The following is a 17349-nucleotide window of genomic DNA, read 5'->3' as shown; positions in this document are numbered from 1 at the left end:
GATAGATAGATAGATAGATAGATAGATAGATAGATAGATAGATAGATAGATATAGATAGATGATAGATAGATAGATGATAGATAGATAGATAGATAGATAGATAGATAGATAGATAGATAGATAGATAGATAGATGATGGAATATGGGAATGGGGTCCACGGGCATCTGGAACAAATGCCCAGGAACACTGTATCTGCCTACCTCATTCCCTGGGTCTCTCTTCAGGCCTCCATTAAGCACAGAGTTGTGTACTATTCAAGAGGAGTTGCAGTTCTTCTACCATGGAAAATAAGCTGAAAAAAACTTTTCATGGGACAATATATCCCCATCAAAAGCAGCCCCTTAGCCACCTACCCCATGCCAGGTCCATAGTACAGAGGAATGCACACAGCCTCCTAACAGGAGCCCAGATTGAACCTGTGAAACTGTGTCAGGAGTATTGACTAAAACAAGTACGTAGCAACCACTTTTGGAGATACAGAGAACAATCACAAAGCCAATATACAGGAGATGAGGGAAAGCCTTCAAGGGGGGTTAAAACAAACAGTTTCGACTAGGAAGAGCCTGCTGAGCTTCCATACTATATAACTGACCTTTGAAATAAAATAACAAATAAGACCAAAGGAGCTACTCAAAAGGTCATAGACAAACTCTTCTCCACAAAGAACATCTGCATCTCAAAATCAAGGGCCCACAGGAGAATAGTGGTACTGACCAACCAACACTGAAATACATCCTGTGCAGTTGAGCTTCTAGTATGAAAAGAGAGTCCACTGTCTGAGACCCATAGGATGAAACTTGGAACTGGCTGAAGGCATGTTATGCTATGATGTGGGAGGCAGTGATTAGGGCCTTCAGGGTTCCAAAGGAAAGGGAAGATGTACCTGTCAAAGAGAAATGCAGGTAGAGCACATGCCCAGAACAGATCCAGAGTTGACCATCTCAGGAAACACAACTCCAGTAGACAACCCATAACATCATTTTATTATGAGGGACCACTGAGGGATGCATTTAGAACAAGACCCAAAACAGAGGAGCTGGGAGATCAGGCCACAAGGGACTTGAACCAATTGCAGGGTTATTGTTTCAAAATACAATGCTCAAACCTCATGAGAATCTAGTGGGGAGGAGAAATTGCTCATTTGACATCATAGTGAAAGGATGTTTGAACAAGAAAGGATGTAGGGAACCCTGTGGTTGGAAAACAGAGATGCTACGTTTAACTCTGTCTCTCTGCCAAATCAATTTTGGCAAACTCTGCAACAAACAAGTAATTTAAGCTTCTACAAATGCAGAAACATTTCTGACATACTAGAAATTAAAAATGTCTTCTTGTTGCCTGTTGTCCCACTTGTTTGTTTCTGATTTTGTTTCCTGAAGTTTTAGCATGGTAGCCAAAAACTGATCCCTGAAACCAACAACAAGGAGCTTCTTCTTGGAGCATTCAAGAGCTCTTATTTCCAGGCCCAGGTTTAATCTATCTGAGTTGGGTTTTGCCTAGTATTCAGGTTCAGTTTTATTCTTGTACATGTGGAAATCCAGTTTTCCAACCATTTACGACAAAGAATGCCCTTTCCTATTGTATCTTCTGGGCAGCCTTGTCACAAGTTTGCTGACCATACATGCTATATGAGCTTATTTCAAGCTCTCTATTCTCTTCCATTGGCCTATGTATCTGTTTTAATGCTTGTAACATGCTGTTCTCATTACTACAGCTTTGCTATATGCTTGAAACCAGAAGTGCAAGACCTCTAACTTTGCTCTCGTTCTCAAGATTGATTTGGCTACTTGGAATCTTCCCTAGTTCCATATGAATTTTAGATTAAAAGGAATGAAGAGAACAAGGAAGAGGGAACATTGAGGTCAAAAGCACAATTTGCTGTTCTATAGTGGGAACAAGTCTAGAGACCTAACAGGTTGTATGTGGACAATAGTTAATGACACCATATATCTTGAAAGTCACCATAGGAGCAGACTCGGCTGCTGTTCCCACCATTGGAAGGTGACAATTTTCTGGACTGTAGTCATCATTTTACTTGGTGTTATGTATGTCATGATGGTGTGTCATACAAGTTAAATACACACAGAGCAAAGCATAGTTTCTTGGGTGTTACAAATCACTGTTCCTCGCCTTCAGTCCCTACATCTATAGGCTGATCATACACAAAAGACCCAAAGCAATGCAGAGACATGAAAAGTTCCTCAGGTGGCTCAGAGCCTGTAGTGCTTCCACGAGGATCCCAGGGCGAAGTAGAGATAATGCCTATAGAAGTGTCTCCTTCAAACTCTGATAACAGGAGAGGCAGGGACCTCAAAGCAGTAGTTCTGAGAATGGCCTTGCTGGAGGTCAGAAATACCAGAAGACAGCTCTGTTTCCTTGCTGTCTCTAACTCCTGCTTGGAAACTGTCTGTCAGAACATGACCCAAACTCGGAGAGAGCTCCTGAACACATTGTGGTTGGGCCAAGTGGACTGACCAGCTCATCCCCTTTCCCCATGCCTCATCCCAGTTTCTTCTATAAGTCCTTTCAAAAACCCCCAGACCCTCAGCTATATGGTACCCTATCCCCAGGGACCCACTCCTGCTTTGCCTACGAGTTCTGTCTTCTCTCTCCTAAGCCCCAGCCTATGAAGTCTATAGTAAATTACTTTCTAAAATTCACCCTCTGTGTCCATAAATTTCATTCTTCAGACTCACAAGACAAGAACCCACAAAGCAATTCAGTGAGAGTTTTGTGTGATGGGGAATATCTGGCACCCTTACTCCTGAGTTAAAGCCCACTCAAGAGTCGAGAAAGATTCTATTGCTCTCAAAGACAGCCCAGAACTTTCTGTGTCAGAATGAGTGGCCACACTGTTGGAGGGACATCCAGAAGAGTGATGCTTGCTCAGGCCTGTGTGGCGACTCCTCTAATACTGATCTAGTGAGGTACGAGACTGTGTTCCAACAGCATCTCACACTGGAACAACTATACCATAATCACATACGATGGTCATGCTGCAAAATTTTCCTTTGATTTTGTTCCAACCATTTGAAAGTCACCCACATTCATAACCACACCGAGCAGAGGGCTGCTGGACACAGACAGCCGACTCTAATTTGGATGTTTGATCTTACTGCTGTTTGGGGACTGTCACTTCTACCTCACTCTGTCTCTAATGATGGGTTCTCTGTTATTCAGTGTGGGTTAGTAAAAAAAAAAACTTGGAATGTTAATCATCATCTCTAATGTGCTATTCACTGAACCTTCTTTGTTTCTTTAATTGCAGACTGCACCACGAAGACTGTTTCCATGAAAATCATTCTGTTTTCTGTGCTGTTCAAACTCAAGGTGCTTGGGCAGTGGGGCCATTTTGTTTTTTGTTTTTTTTTTTTTCAATGTAATGACTAAGTATTTTCAGCAAGAGAATTTCTTCAAATGACAGCCGCACATTATTATTTTATTATTTTTATTATTATTTGGTCTTTTTGAGACATGGTCTCCCTGTAGTCCCAGCTGGTCTGTCTACAATACACTATGTAGACCAGGCTGGCCTCGATCTCACAGAGATCTGCTTGCCTTTGCCTCTCCAGTGCTGAGACTAACGACATGTGCCACCACACTCAGCTTATGCTGGAACTAAAAGTGTGTGCCACCACACCTGACTTATGCTGTACATTAATGGAATCTCGAACATAGAATTTCCCCCAACTACCTACCCTTTTCAAAAACAGTATTTGTTTATGAAAGGAAGTACAGTTTCTTAGTCACTTTTCCCCATTCCTGTGCACCTGAGATAGTCCCATCTACACTGAGAGGACTTCTTTTATGAACTCCTCTTTCCTCACCCTCACATGCTACCCTCCTGAACTCAGCCACTCAGGAGGGCAACATGAACTTATTGGCCTGCATTTGTGCTGGGCTCTGGGGAGGTTTCCCAGCTGCTGCTCTTACATAGTGCTTCAATGGATATATTTGTTCTGATTCATAAGGGGTGAACTTCAAATCAAAATGAATTAGTAGCACTACTTCCTCGCTCTATCTTGCCACATGCTGTCAAAAAGTAGACAGCTGCCGTGGCACAACATGTTTAAAACAGCCCAAGAGGCCATGGATTTCATCCTCACAATTTACTTTGCTAATTTGAATGGCAAGCTACCAATCTTTAATCTGCATTTTGTAATTGAGCTCTGCTTCTCCTCAGGTGTGATGCTTTGTGTTTGCTGAACTTGACCATCAGGAGCCTCCAGCAACTGGTAGCACTGCTGAAAACCAGGGCAGCAGATCTGAAGGATGTCACCAGGAAGCTGCTTCCAGGACCCAGGATGGGAAGCAGCTGCCCTCTTTCTACTTCCGGGGCTGGGGGAGCAGGGGAGAGAGGGAGAGAGGGAGAGAGGGAGAGAGAGAGAGGGAGGGGGGGGAGATCCAGAAAGAGTCCAGCTCACCTAAAGAGAGAGGCCAGCTCACTTAGAGAGAGACTAGCTCACTTACAAAGACAGACTCAGAAAGGGACCAGCTTACCTACAGAGAGATTTCCAGAAAAAGAGAGAGAAGCTTCCTTCCAGAGAGAGTCCAGCTTATCTGTAGAGAGGGGCCAGCTCACTTACAGAGAGAGAGAGAGAGAGAGAGAGAGGGATCAGCTCACTTACACAGAGGGAGACCAGCTCACCTACAGAGAGAGGGAGACCAGCTCACCTATAGAAAGAGGGAGACCAGCTCATTTCCAGAGAGAGAGAGAGAGAGAGAGAGAGAGAGAGAGAGGCTAGCTCATTTACACAGAGAAAGACTAGCTCACCTACAGAGAGAGAGAGAGAGAAAGTGAGGGACCAGTTTACTTACAAAGAGAAAGAGATCAGGAGAGAGAGAGAGAGAGAGAGAGAGAGAGAGAGAGAGAGAGAGACTCACAGAGAGAGATTACCTCACTTCCAGTTTAAAATTCCTGGTGCCTGGCAGGGAGCACCAACTAAGCTGCCTCCCTCACCACCCTTTTCAGAAACTTCTCTTTGCAAAGGGGATGAATCACTGAGCTGGGGATGCAGCTCAGTTGGTAGAGTGCTTGCAAAAAAAAAAAAAAAAGTCTTTTTTTTTTTTTTAACAATCATTTGAAAAGGTAAATAAATAAATAAATAAGTAAGTAAAAACACTTAACTTCCCATTGGGTGGAGGTCTAAGGCTAGGCAGCTGGCCCTGAGGCTATAATTCTCAATTCCCAATGTTTGATTTCAGTGTAGCTTTGGGGTGTCACTTCTATCACATTTTAGCTTCTGATGACCAGTTGAGGGAACCAATGGCTATTCCTCAGTTCTAGCCACAGCATACTTCCTGAAGCACTATCCTCATGACTCTGGGTATCACACTGTGGCTTGACAACTATACTGTGGCTTCTTCCTTCCTGCTCCACCAGCCTCAGCTCTGGGTTCTGGCTCAACCTGCAGCCCTCTGAATAATACCAATTATAAATGAGATGACCTGTGTCTTTACATGTGCCTTGTCCTGGCTTTGACGATACCCACATTTGCCTGTCTGGTCCAGTTTTCCAGCAAAATTGGACACTCACTTCAGTTGTCCACTTGCACATGTAGAGGCATTTTTTGGCTTAAATGTGTAGAGAGAGCTCTCACGGTCCAGAGCCTCTACCCTGCAGAGCGAGCCCATCCGCTCTCAGCAGTTCAGATGAGCCCATTGTAGCATCCCGAATTCCTCTTCCTCTCCTCCTCCCACAGCCAGCCCCAGGCTCTCACTTCAAGTCACAGCCCTTGTGGCCGCTCACGGCACCTCCACCAAGTTTGCTGCCACTCATCGTTCACCTGAAAGAAGAGCGTCCAAGTGGGTATCTGTCTGCCTGTGTCTACTCTCTACAGTGACCTGCATGACCTGTTAGAAATAGTGTGATTACCACCATCCCATACCCACACCTTCCACAGGGGAGCTCAGCACACAAAGGTCACAGGGAAGCCTCCCTAGCCCCCTGGGCAGCACAGATTCCACTATGATCACTTCCCTACCCCAACTTATCAATGCACAGCCTGCTTTGCCCTCCAAGCCCTTCCCTACCCATCTCTACTGTCTACGCAAAAATACAGCTTTCCTCTAGAAAGTGATAGAGATAGTTTATTCTGGAGCCAAGTATGAGTGATCATGGCTGTGCAGCTTATATTGAACTAAGACTTCTGCAGAGAGCTATGACAGACCCAGAGCAGAGAGCACAACTGTGAAAGGCTTCAAAGGGAAGAAATTGGCAGAGGTTGGAGAACCTGAGTGCTACCCCTTACAAGAGCTCTCCAGGGAAGCACCTGCTTTCCTGTGGCTTCCCATGTGCCAGCACTCCCCAACAAATGCATATGGACAACCAGGACTCCCCAGAAAATATTTTCAGACAGCCAAGACTCCTCAGAGAATACATGCCCATGTGAACAGCCAGGAATCCCTCAGAGAACATGTGGGGACAGTTAGGACTCAAGTGCAAACTTTCACTCAGGAAAGAGACAGAGCTCCTGTCATCAGGGAATTAGAATGAAAGGAGAGAACAGTAAATGGCTCAGGAAGGTGAGAGCCCTGTGTGTGTGTGTGTGTGTGTGTGTGTGTGTGTGTGTGTGTGTGTGTGAAGAACAGGGGCCTATATACACATATCAAGCATATTTAATATATTAAATACTATTAAATGCCAAATACTAATAATCTATTTTGATGAAGAATGTTTGCAAAGTAAACTATTAACATGATTAATATATTTGATATTGTGTTGTAGTGTCTGCATTTGATATGAAAAGTTGATATTTAAAAGGTTAAATGTGGTAACTTGACTCAATAGGCCTTAACATATATGATGGAATATATTAAATCCAGCAGGGGGGCTATGGGGAGTGCAGACAGGGTAGGGAGTCTAAATATGATCAAAATTTATTATATGAAATGCACAAAAATTCAACAAAAAAGGTTTTTTTTAATTTCTATCAATCAGAGCATAAGAAATAAGTACTTTCTTACAATTTTTACAAACTACCTATATAGAGTGCTTTATCAATGGTGACCATAAGAACTTGAAAAGAACATCATGAAACATTCTTGGAATTACATGTGTCTGCTTCATAAATAAGACTATTTTTTTTTTAAAAAAAAAGGTATGCTCTTGGCATTCAGCCAAGCATATCATCTTGGATACAGAAAAGATTTTATCTGAAAACTATTACAATTTAATATTTACTATTTCCATAATACCCTGAAATTTTTTTCTTGTTATTACATAATAGAAAATGTGGGTTTTTTTTTTAAACCTATTCTCATGCCATCAAATCTTTTTCATCCTACTTAATAAAACATACAAATCCATCATTTCCTTTCTATATGTGACATGATATGAAATAGTTTTGGGAGCACTAACTTAAAGTAGCATAAATATTAATACAGTGGAAAGGAAAAAGTCTAAAAAATGTAAACAAATACAGAAGTTGTGGAGGATTTTATTTGTATACTAAGGCTTGTATACTTTTTCTTGCCTTTGTCATCCAGAGAACTGGAAGAGAATTAATCGTTTATCCTAAGGCACCCATCATATATAATAAATAATTTCACACATGTAGAATGGGAAAAAAACTAAATGTGAGGCTGGAGAGATAGCTTAGTGGTTAAGAGCACTGGCTGCTCCTGCAGAGAACTCAGGTTCAAATCCCAGCACTCACATGGCAGGTAACAACCATTGTTAACGCCTGTTCCAGGGGAATGGGTGCCCTCTTCTGACCTCCAAGGGCATTGCATGAACCAGATGCACTTGCATACATGCAGACAATACACTCATACACATAAAATTAAAATAATTAAATAAAATGTAAAATGTATTTATTAATGGAATATTTGAAATGTTAGTATATTTAAATATACTAAATATGAATATATTGCTTTCAATGCTTGAGGTATTGACAGTTAAGTTTTCACAAGGATCCCCTGATCTTGCACTTTGTCTTGTTCTCCAGATGTTTGAAATGCTTTTTGCTGCTAGTTCTGGTAGGTGTTCCAGGCATAAGTCATCTTATCCACAGAGTACAGCTTCTCGGGGGCTCACCAGACCTCAGTTAACAGAAACATGCATGTGCATCCAGGAGAATCCTTGAAATCATGCTATCAAACTGGAAGAGGATTCCCAGCTGGATGCCAGGTCTTGGGGAGTGGTGTGACTTGGTCACTTGAAGGTTCCAAAAGGCCACTAAGCAATCTTCTGTGTGCTTACTGGATCCCTGGCTTTGGTCAGTGGCCAGGCTCCTTCGCCCTACTAGTGAGCATTTTTGTTCAAGACAATGGCACATATATGAACCCCACACTGCCAGAGCCTCTGTTTTCTGTACCCTGTGGTGCTTGAAATATGAGCTGTTGTTAGGCTTCATTGTGGCTGTTCTTGGGGTGAGGAGGGTTAGGCAAGCAAGTAGGAGAATGGACTTGCCTTGGGCTCTCTAGATGCTTCTCAACCCTCTCCTAACAATGCACTTGACAACCTAGAACCCTCTCCTTCACTGAGCTACATGTACACTCCACTTCAAACAATGTTATAGGGCTATCCTTCCCTAGCAGCCTCTGATAAGGTTTTATGGTCAGTTTCCATTCAAACATGTTGCAGAACATATCTGGAAATAAGAGGTGGGAGACCAATCTGGCCTGAACTGGTTTGGAGTACATGCACAATAAGGTAAGCTCTGTCTTTCCATTGCACTTTAGGAACAAATGCTCAATGTACCATCTTATGCCTATGCATAAATTGGTGTGTATAGGATTAAAACCAGATGCGGCATGAAAAGGACAAGTGCAGACGACAAATGCTTATATTCTACTACCCTGTCAATCAAAGCAGAAAACTTCCCATACTACACCCCTTAGCAACCAACTCCTCCTCCCCAGACCCCATAAAAGGAAGACCCAAACAGTAGCCAGGCCTTTACTTCTGCATCTCAAGGAGCCCGATGCTCCTTTGTAGCCTACCAGATCTGATCTGTGCTCTCACTTTGCTTCTGAAGAAACTTCCCTTGTCACTTTGCAATCTGTGTGCACTTCTCCAATTCTCTGAATAAGACACCAAGAACCTAGAAACACTTGGCTCAGATAGCAGCCCCCAGGAGCAAGGGACCTGCCAGGAAGAAGCATGTTACAAGAGAAGACCATGTTGCCACCTTCCCCTTCCCAGAAGCCCACAACTCTGATGTCATTTGGAATTCAACACTTTAAGGGAGAGGGATTATTGAGATAGGGTCTCACAGTATAGTTGGCTGGCCTGGAACTCACCATGAAACCAAAGCTGGCCTCAAATTCATGACAATATCTTTCCTCAGTCTCCCGCAAGCCAGCCTTACAGGTGTGTGTCACCAAGTCCTGCAGAAATTAGCATTTTTTAATCAAATGCTCTGTGTATACATGGGCATATCCCTACCTTCTCTCATGTGTCCTCCGATTCCTCAGTAGATAGTGACAGACAGGCATTGTAGTAAAAACATTCCTGATAAAACTTCACTGTAAGAATATAGAGGATGAAGATACATGGGAAGAAGAGAAAAAAGCAGGTGGATGGCCCTAAGCCCCAGCCCTTTGTCTCCCTTCTTTGCCTTTTCATGAACACTAATGATTAGCCAAGGACCATGCCAGGCCCCTCAGGATGAGGAGGTACCAACAGCACCCAGGTCCTGAAGCAGAGTAAAGACTATAACACAACCAGTCAAGACAGCATGGAAATTAAAATACTTCAAGACTCTACTGGGACAAACTGATACCTATAGACAAATCCTTCTGTAATTGACTTTCAGCTACGTTACTGTCTTATTGTCCACAGAACTGAGCAGATGGACTTCAGCACGTAAAACACTGGGGAATTTTGGACACAGAAAAGTAATATTTGTACCAAGCAACTTGAAACACTTAAATTCTAAAAAGTAACTGTAAAATATATTAGAACTTCCCAATTATGCAAACTAGCACATCCAAGGGAGTTGGGCTACAGTTTATTTGCATTTTAATTTAGTTTTTCTTCATAAAGTAATCAGGTAGGAATATGCTTTATGGGTACAAGGAAGGAATTTTTCAATGAATAAGGGTATAATAAAAAAATGTAGATGCTCAACAGAGGCTGCTATCAAATTAAAAATAAAACTAATAATGTGGAGTGCTGTGGGGAAGGCAATTTAAAAACCTGACTAGAGCTTCTTGCTTCAGCAGACCCTAGGCTATCTTTGCATCTTGGACCACCAAACAATGATTATCTGTTATTAAAACAAAATTAGATGTTAAAGAGCAGTTATCAAAAAGGAGGAATGTAATAAAGTAACATACATGATGTTCCTATTCTGAGAATTGTATTTTTAGCCTAGTAAATAAACCATAATACTCTTCAATGATAAAGAGACTTAGAAATGACTTCCTTATTTGTCTGTCAAATGAACCCCAAGATGTCCTATGCCACCCAATGTCACACTCAGAGTGGGTGGCAGGCGTGATAAAACACATCACCTCCTTAGAAAGAACCTGTAGAAAGTGCTGGGAAGACAGTCCCTCAACCTTCCACCCAATACAGTCTCCTTGGCTTAACAAGATCTGCTCAGGAATTTCAATGGACAGCAGAGTTTGGCTTTGTTTGGGGTGTGTGTGTGTGTGTGTGTGTGTGTGTGTGTGTGTGTATTCTTGTGTGTGCAGGTGCCCATATATGTGTGCATATGTATACATGTGTGTACGGAACTCAGAAGACAACCCTAGGCATCATTCCTCAGGACTGGCCCATCTTTCCTTGAGTCAGGGTCTCTCACTGACCTGGGGGTGTTGGTTAGGTTAGATTGACTAGCCACCCACCTCCAGGAATCTACCTGTCTCCTCTTCCCTAGAACTAAGAGTACATGTGCTTGTCACCGCCACCACCCCTTTTTTATGTGGGTTCAGAAAAACAAATTCAGGTCCTCATGCTTACAAGGCAAACACTTTGCCAACTGAGCCAACACTGAACGACAGTTTTGACCTTGCCTGTCAGAAGCCCTTTAATACAGAAAATACTTAGGGACCCATCATCCATGTCACAAGCAGACACCAAGAAAGAGAGCCCATTAGATTTCTACTTGGTGAGCCCTCAGTAGATGCTGCTTCACCATCACTAAGGAAAAATAAGCTTTTCACATTGTTTGTTGTTGTTGTTTTGGCTTGGTTGGTTGGTTTTGGTTTGGTTGGTTTGGTCTATGCTATGTGCTAGGTTAAGGTCCTCCCACTGAGCCACACCCCCAGCCCCTCACTGGGGGATTCTAGGCAGGTACTCTACCTCTGAGCCATATTCCCAGTTCTTGTGTCTCTTTTATTTTTCCCTGTCCAAGCACCATAAACTTTGGAACTCATGTGACACTAGACATGTCTAATGCCCAGGTGAGCTATGAAGCTGGGTTCAGTTCTAGGTCCTTGCATTCAATATCTGATAATTACAAGAGTTAGAGAGAGTCAGAATAGCTTGAATATGCAAATGTGACACTGTGTCATCAAATAGAGACAGGGCTAGCTTCCCCTTTCTTTGGTGAGGGTTACCCTGATCAATCAAACAGATATGCATAGGCATATTCCTGTATTCTTCTAAAAGAACGAGCACTCTGCCTCCTAAGAAGATGCAGCAAACTGTCTGTTGGAGGAAGGAACGCTGTATATAAATGTTCTTGGGACTCATCTCAAATACAATAATGCAATGTTAGAATCCAGCAGCTGCTCAGGCCACCATACCTTCAGCAGCCCTTCCCCTCACAGACACCCACAGGCATCCACTGAGGGCATTGTGTGAATCTCTAGCTAACAGACTTTGAGATTCCTGGGTATCTCACCTGAGAAAGTGAGTTTGCATCGAAGTTGTGCTGGTGGTCACACACCCTGTTCCCCAGCCCATCCATGCCTCCTGCCTGGGAATCAGAGAACCTGGCTGCAGGCTTGTATGGTGAAACCACCCCATTCTCAGAAAGGTTTAAGAAGAGATTCTTACTTCTGCCATGTGGGTCCTGATTTCTTCTCTTCAGAGTTCCAGTCATGCTGTCTCTAGGGCTGTGGCCTGCACTTGCCTCAGAGCCTCCGCTAGACTGTTGTCTATCTGTCTGTCTATGACACTAATACCTCTTCTAATAAAGTCCTTACTTTCAACAATCCATTTCAGTATCCCTCTTGAAACCCTCATCTAAGACCTTTCGGGAAACTTCTTGATACACTGGTAAAAGGCTGACATATTTAGAATGATGTGAGATCCAGATATCATGGTTGGTACTTGCACTACCTATAGAAAATAAGCCAGAAATAATTCCTTAACAATTATCTAACTGGGGCCAGCCAGATGATTCAGTGGGTAAAAGTGATTGCTGCCAAGACTGGTGACCTGAGTTTGATCCCTGGGACACATGAGGTGGAAGGAGAGAACAGACACCTGCAAGTTATCCTCTGACTTTCACATATATGCCACACCCCCACCCAAATAAATAAATAAATGTAACAAATAGCCAATTATCAGGAGCTCAGATCTGAGACACACAGGCAGCCTTTCTCCATTGAATGATGATGTATATTAGCCACTTGAACAACAGATGAAGAAATGAAGAGATTTCTGTACTTAAGGAATGTGCCCTGTAGAAGGAGTCAACCAGGAACCACAGCAGGGCAGAGAATTCCCATAACTGTGAGATGGTAAACAAATTCATCTCTGCTGTCCTGCAATCCCGTGAGAGTTGTTTGATACAGCCACAGGTGAAGATGAAAGGTGAGCACAGCTGGGTGCCATCAGAATGACCCTCAAATGGGAAACTGAGGTAGCCAGGGTCATTAAAACCAAGAAAACACTAAGACCCAGTCCCAGACCAGAAAGACATGGGGATCTAAAACAGCTGTACTAGGCTGCATCCCAAAAGAGCATGGTAAAGTAAGAGAGATCCTGGTAAGGTCTGCCATAGCGATGCATCAGGCACATCATTGAGAGATGTCTTAGGTGATGAGTCTCAGGAATTCTCAGCCATGTGTGCAACCTTGTCATAAATTTTAAAGTAAATTTTTAAGTTGGGGGCCTGGAGAGATGACTCAGTAGTTAAAGTACTTGCTTCCCTTGCAGAGAACTGGAATTCAGTTCTGGCTCACAACTATCCATAACTCTAGTTCCAGCAAATCTGATATTTTTCATCTAGCCTCTACAGGCACTACACACACATGATACACTTACATACGTGCAGGCAAAATACTCATAAACATTAAAAAATGTTGCCAGGCAAAACCCACAGGCAGTGTGGGTTATGGCTGTAGAAACTGAAATGAAGAATCAACATCACAGGAGAGAAAGCTGCCAGGGAACTGAGAGGAGGCTGGGTTCAACCTGGCCTGTGACCCTTTAGTCCTTGGGCCCCATCCTCTCCCAGACAGCACCATCCAACTGAAGAGACCTGGAGATTCCCAGTGAAATGAGTAATACCTCTCCAGAGAGTCTGGCTTCTTTGCCCACCCATGGTATGGCTTCTCCATTCCCCAGTGCTGGTAGGTGGATATCACAGGGTGACACATGAACCCAAGCACAGGGTACCATCCACAGTCATTCCCAGGGAACTTGGGCAAGATGGTGGAGAGAAAACCCCCTCCGAGGGCAGCTTCATCTCTAGCCTTTTCAAGTGGTGGAGGATCTGCTGCCGCTCTAGCTGAAAGCTTCTTCCACAGGGAAGTGAAGTCCATGCCTACCTTTATGATAGGAGATGCACAAAATCTGAAGTAGGTCAAAATCATGAGGTGTTCCACTGCTGAGGACAATGGTTTCAAGGGTCCCACCCCCTATGGGGGAGGTGTTGCGTGCAGACTGTTCCTCTAAGGAAGAACGATTTGGTGCTGTAGTGTAAACCTGGGATGTTCCACAAAGGCTCAGCACTGCTTGGTCCCCAGAACAGTAGTCTTGCAAGGTGGTGGTTCCCCTTTAAGAAGTGGGAACTACTGGAAGTTCTTGGGTCATTGGGACCAGGCCCCTAATAGGAACAATGGAGCCCAAGTTTATTCCTCTCCATTTTCCTCTTCCAAATACAGAGGCACAGCTCTGCTTCTCTCCACACATACCACATGATGCCACATGTCATCACAGACCCAAACACCAAGGAGTTGGCTGGCCAGGGACCAAAGCCTCTGAAGTTCTGAGCCAAAACGAACGTCTGTCCTTATAAGCTGGCTGTCTCTGGGTTCTGCTGCAGTGGCAGGAAGCAGCACAATAACACACTCCACTTCTGCTAAAGAGACTGAACTCCAAATCCTGGGGGCAGTGGCCAGTGTCTCAACAGGTCAGGAGCCAGGGGTCCAGGAGAGGCCTTACAGACATGTGCCCCAGCTGAGTGGGGCTGACCTTCTCTGTGGATCCCCATTTTCAACCAAGTCTCACAGAGAACAGTATAAGAAGTGCTGAGCTCCACCACTGGAACAGCCACCCTCACAGGGAGCACAGAGGCCTGGGGTACCTGAGGGGGGCATAGAGACCAATGGCACTCAGCTAGGGGGACAAGCTGTGAGGAGAGCAGATTCATAGTCCATTTAGGGAAACCCAGATTCATGTGTCCTTTAAATTCGTTGAATTCCTTGATCATGTTTATAATTGTTCTTTTAAATTCAGGCCCTGGGTTATCTTTAGGGGGTTCTCCTTGTAGAACTCTTCTACAGGATTGGTGGGCTTTGCTGGGGACATAGTGTTTTGGCTTTCCATTTTATTATTCTTTCATTGTGGTTTTGGCATGTGAATTTCTTTTGTTGTTTGGGATTCTGATATGTGAATTAAGTTGAAGTATGCTTCTGTTTGTATTATATTATCCGTGTCCTAGATCCTTTCTTTATTGGTTATGTAAAGCTGGTTGGTACAGGGTTCAGGTTCTCTCAGATTTATTTTGGAGGGAACTGATGGCTTCATATCAGCTATTCAAGGGTACCCACAGAAGCGTAATTCAGGTTCCAGTCAGGTATACTCCGGCTTCCTTCACCATGGGGAGGCAGGATCCAGGCTTTCTAAGGCAGTTCCGTGTGGTCGTCAACCCTATGCCAGAGGGAGGCCAGAGAGGGGCAAAATTAACAGAAGCTCACCACCAGTAGAGGCAGGAGCAGGGGCTCTCAGGCTGTCTCCTGGGTTCTGAGACCCTCTTGTAGTTGGAGGCCAGAGGAAGGCCAGAACGCCCACACTCTCTGGAGGTCTGCTGAGTTCTGAGCAGCTACCCTGATGGAGGAGGTCTGAACCTACCCTCTCAGGCTGTCTGCTAGGATCTCAGCCTTAGCCTAAGAAAGCCAGATCTACCCTGGGGCATTGGGCCACCTCCCTTCTTTCTAACTTGATGCCCTTTGCCACCTTGACCAGGGAATTCACTACATTACAAAATTGGAAAGAGCCCAAATAAATGACCTAACACTGCAACTCAAGACACTGGAAAGGCAAGAACAAATGAAACCCAAACCCAGCAAAGGAAGAGCATAAATTAATGTAACAGAAACAAAGAAAACAACAAAAAGAATCAATGAATCTAAGAGCTGGTTCTTTTGAAAAAATAAACAAGATAGACAGACACATAGCCCAGTTAAGCAAAAGAAAGAAAGAGCAAATCCAAATCAACAAAATCAGAGATGAAATGGGAAACATCACTACAGACACCCAAAAGATCCAGACCATTATAAGGGAATATTTTAAAAACCTATATGCTACTAAATCTGAAAGTCTAAAAGAAATGGACGGATATCTGAAATCATGGGAACCACCAAAGTTAAACCAAGAAGAGATCAACAGTTTAAACAGATCCATAATATATAAGGAAATTCGAACAGTAATAGAAACACTCCCAACTAAAAAAAGCCCAGGCCCAGATGGATTTACAGCAGAATTCTACCAGACATTTAAAGAAGACCTCCAACCAATACTACTTAAATTATTCAAAATGATAGAAACAGAGGGAGAATTCCCAAATTCCTTCTATGAAGCCAGTATCACTCTAATACCCAAACCTGGTAAAGACACAACCAAAAAAGAAAACTATAGGCCCATAACCTTAATGATCATATATGCAAAAATTCTCAACAAAATACTTGCAAACTGCATACAGACACACATCAAAAAGATCATTTATCATGATCAAGTAGGCTTTATCTGAGAGATGGAGGGATGGTTCAATAAACACAAGTCAATAAACATCATTAATCATATGAATGGACTCAAAGACAAAAAAATGCATTGTCATCTCAGTATATGCAGAAAAGGCTTTTGAAAAAATTCAGCATGCATTCATGTTCAGAGTCCTATAGGGAAATGGACCAGAGGGAACATACCTCAACATAATTAAAGCTATATACCACAAACCCACAGCCAATATCATACTAAATGGAGAAAAACTGGAACCATTCCCATTAAAATCAGGAACCAGACAAGGATATCCACTATTATGGGGGCCTAAGGGCCCTGGCTTGCTAAAATGGCACTGAGAGGAACTGAGCAGGGTGCGGCCTGACATTTTGAAAATCTTCGGATTGGCTAACAGACGTTTTCACACTCCTGGGAGCGTGTCATCGGCGCATGTTCACCATTGGAATCCATGAAGTGCTGCCCGCATGCCTGGTTGACCTTTAAACTGATTAGACACCTTCAGGGTGAGGGGGATTTCCAATTGCAGTCAATGCCTTTATAAGCTCTGTAACGCTTGCAATAAACGAGTTCCTGCTTGACTAGACTCCCCATTGCGTCTGATTGTCCCTGGTACTGGGGCTGCTGGAGTGGGCTGGAGGTGCACTTGCTCATCCCCAACCAATCTTGCTGGGTGGTCACGGATCCGACCCACACACACTATCCCCACTCCTTTTCAACATAGTGTTTGAAACTTTTGCTACAGCAATAAGACAGGAGAAGGAAATAAAGGGAGTACTAATTGGAAAAGAAGAGGTCAAACTATCACTTTTTGCAGATGATATGATACTATACCTAAGAGATCCCAAAAAAGTTCCACCAGAAAAGTCCTAGAACTGATCAACACTTTCAGTATGGTGACAGGTTATAAAATCAATCTATAAAAACCAGTAGCCTTTCTATATACCAATAACAAGCAATTGGAGAAAGAATACAGGGAACTGCTCCCATTCACAATTGCTGCAAAAAAATTAAAATATCTTGGAATAAATCTGACGAAAAACACCAAAGATCTCTACAATAAATATTTTAAATTGTTAAAGAGATTGAGGAAGACATGAGGACATGGGAAGACCTCCCATGTTCATGGATTGGAAGAATCAATATTGTGACAATGACCATCCTACCAAAAGCGATATATAGATTCAATGCAATCCCAATCAAAATCCCCGTGACATGCTTCACAGAATTAGAAAAATGTATTCTTAAATACATATGGAGGCT

This window comes from Nannospalax galili, unplaced genomic scaffold (genome assembly GCF_000622305.1).
Source record: "Nannospalax galili isolate Female #2095 unplaced genomic scaffold, S.galili_v1.0 scaffold243, whole genome shotgun sequence".
NCBI lineage: Eukaryota > Metazoa > Chordata > Mammalia > Rodentia > Spalacidae > Nannospalax > Nannospalax galili.
This window is presented reverse-complemented; position numbering follows the sequence as displayed.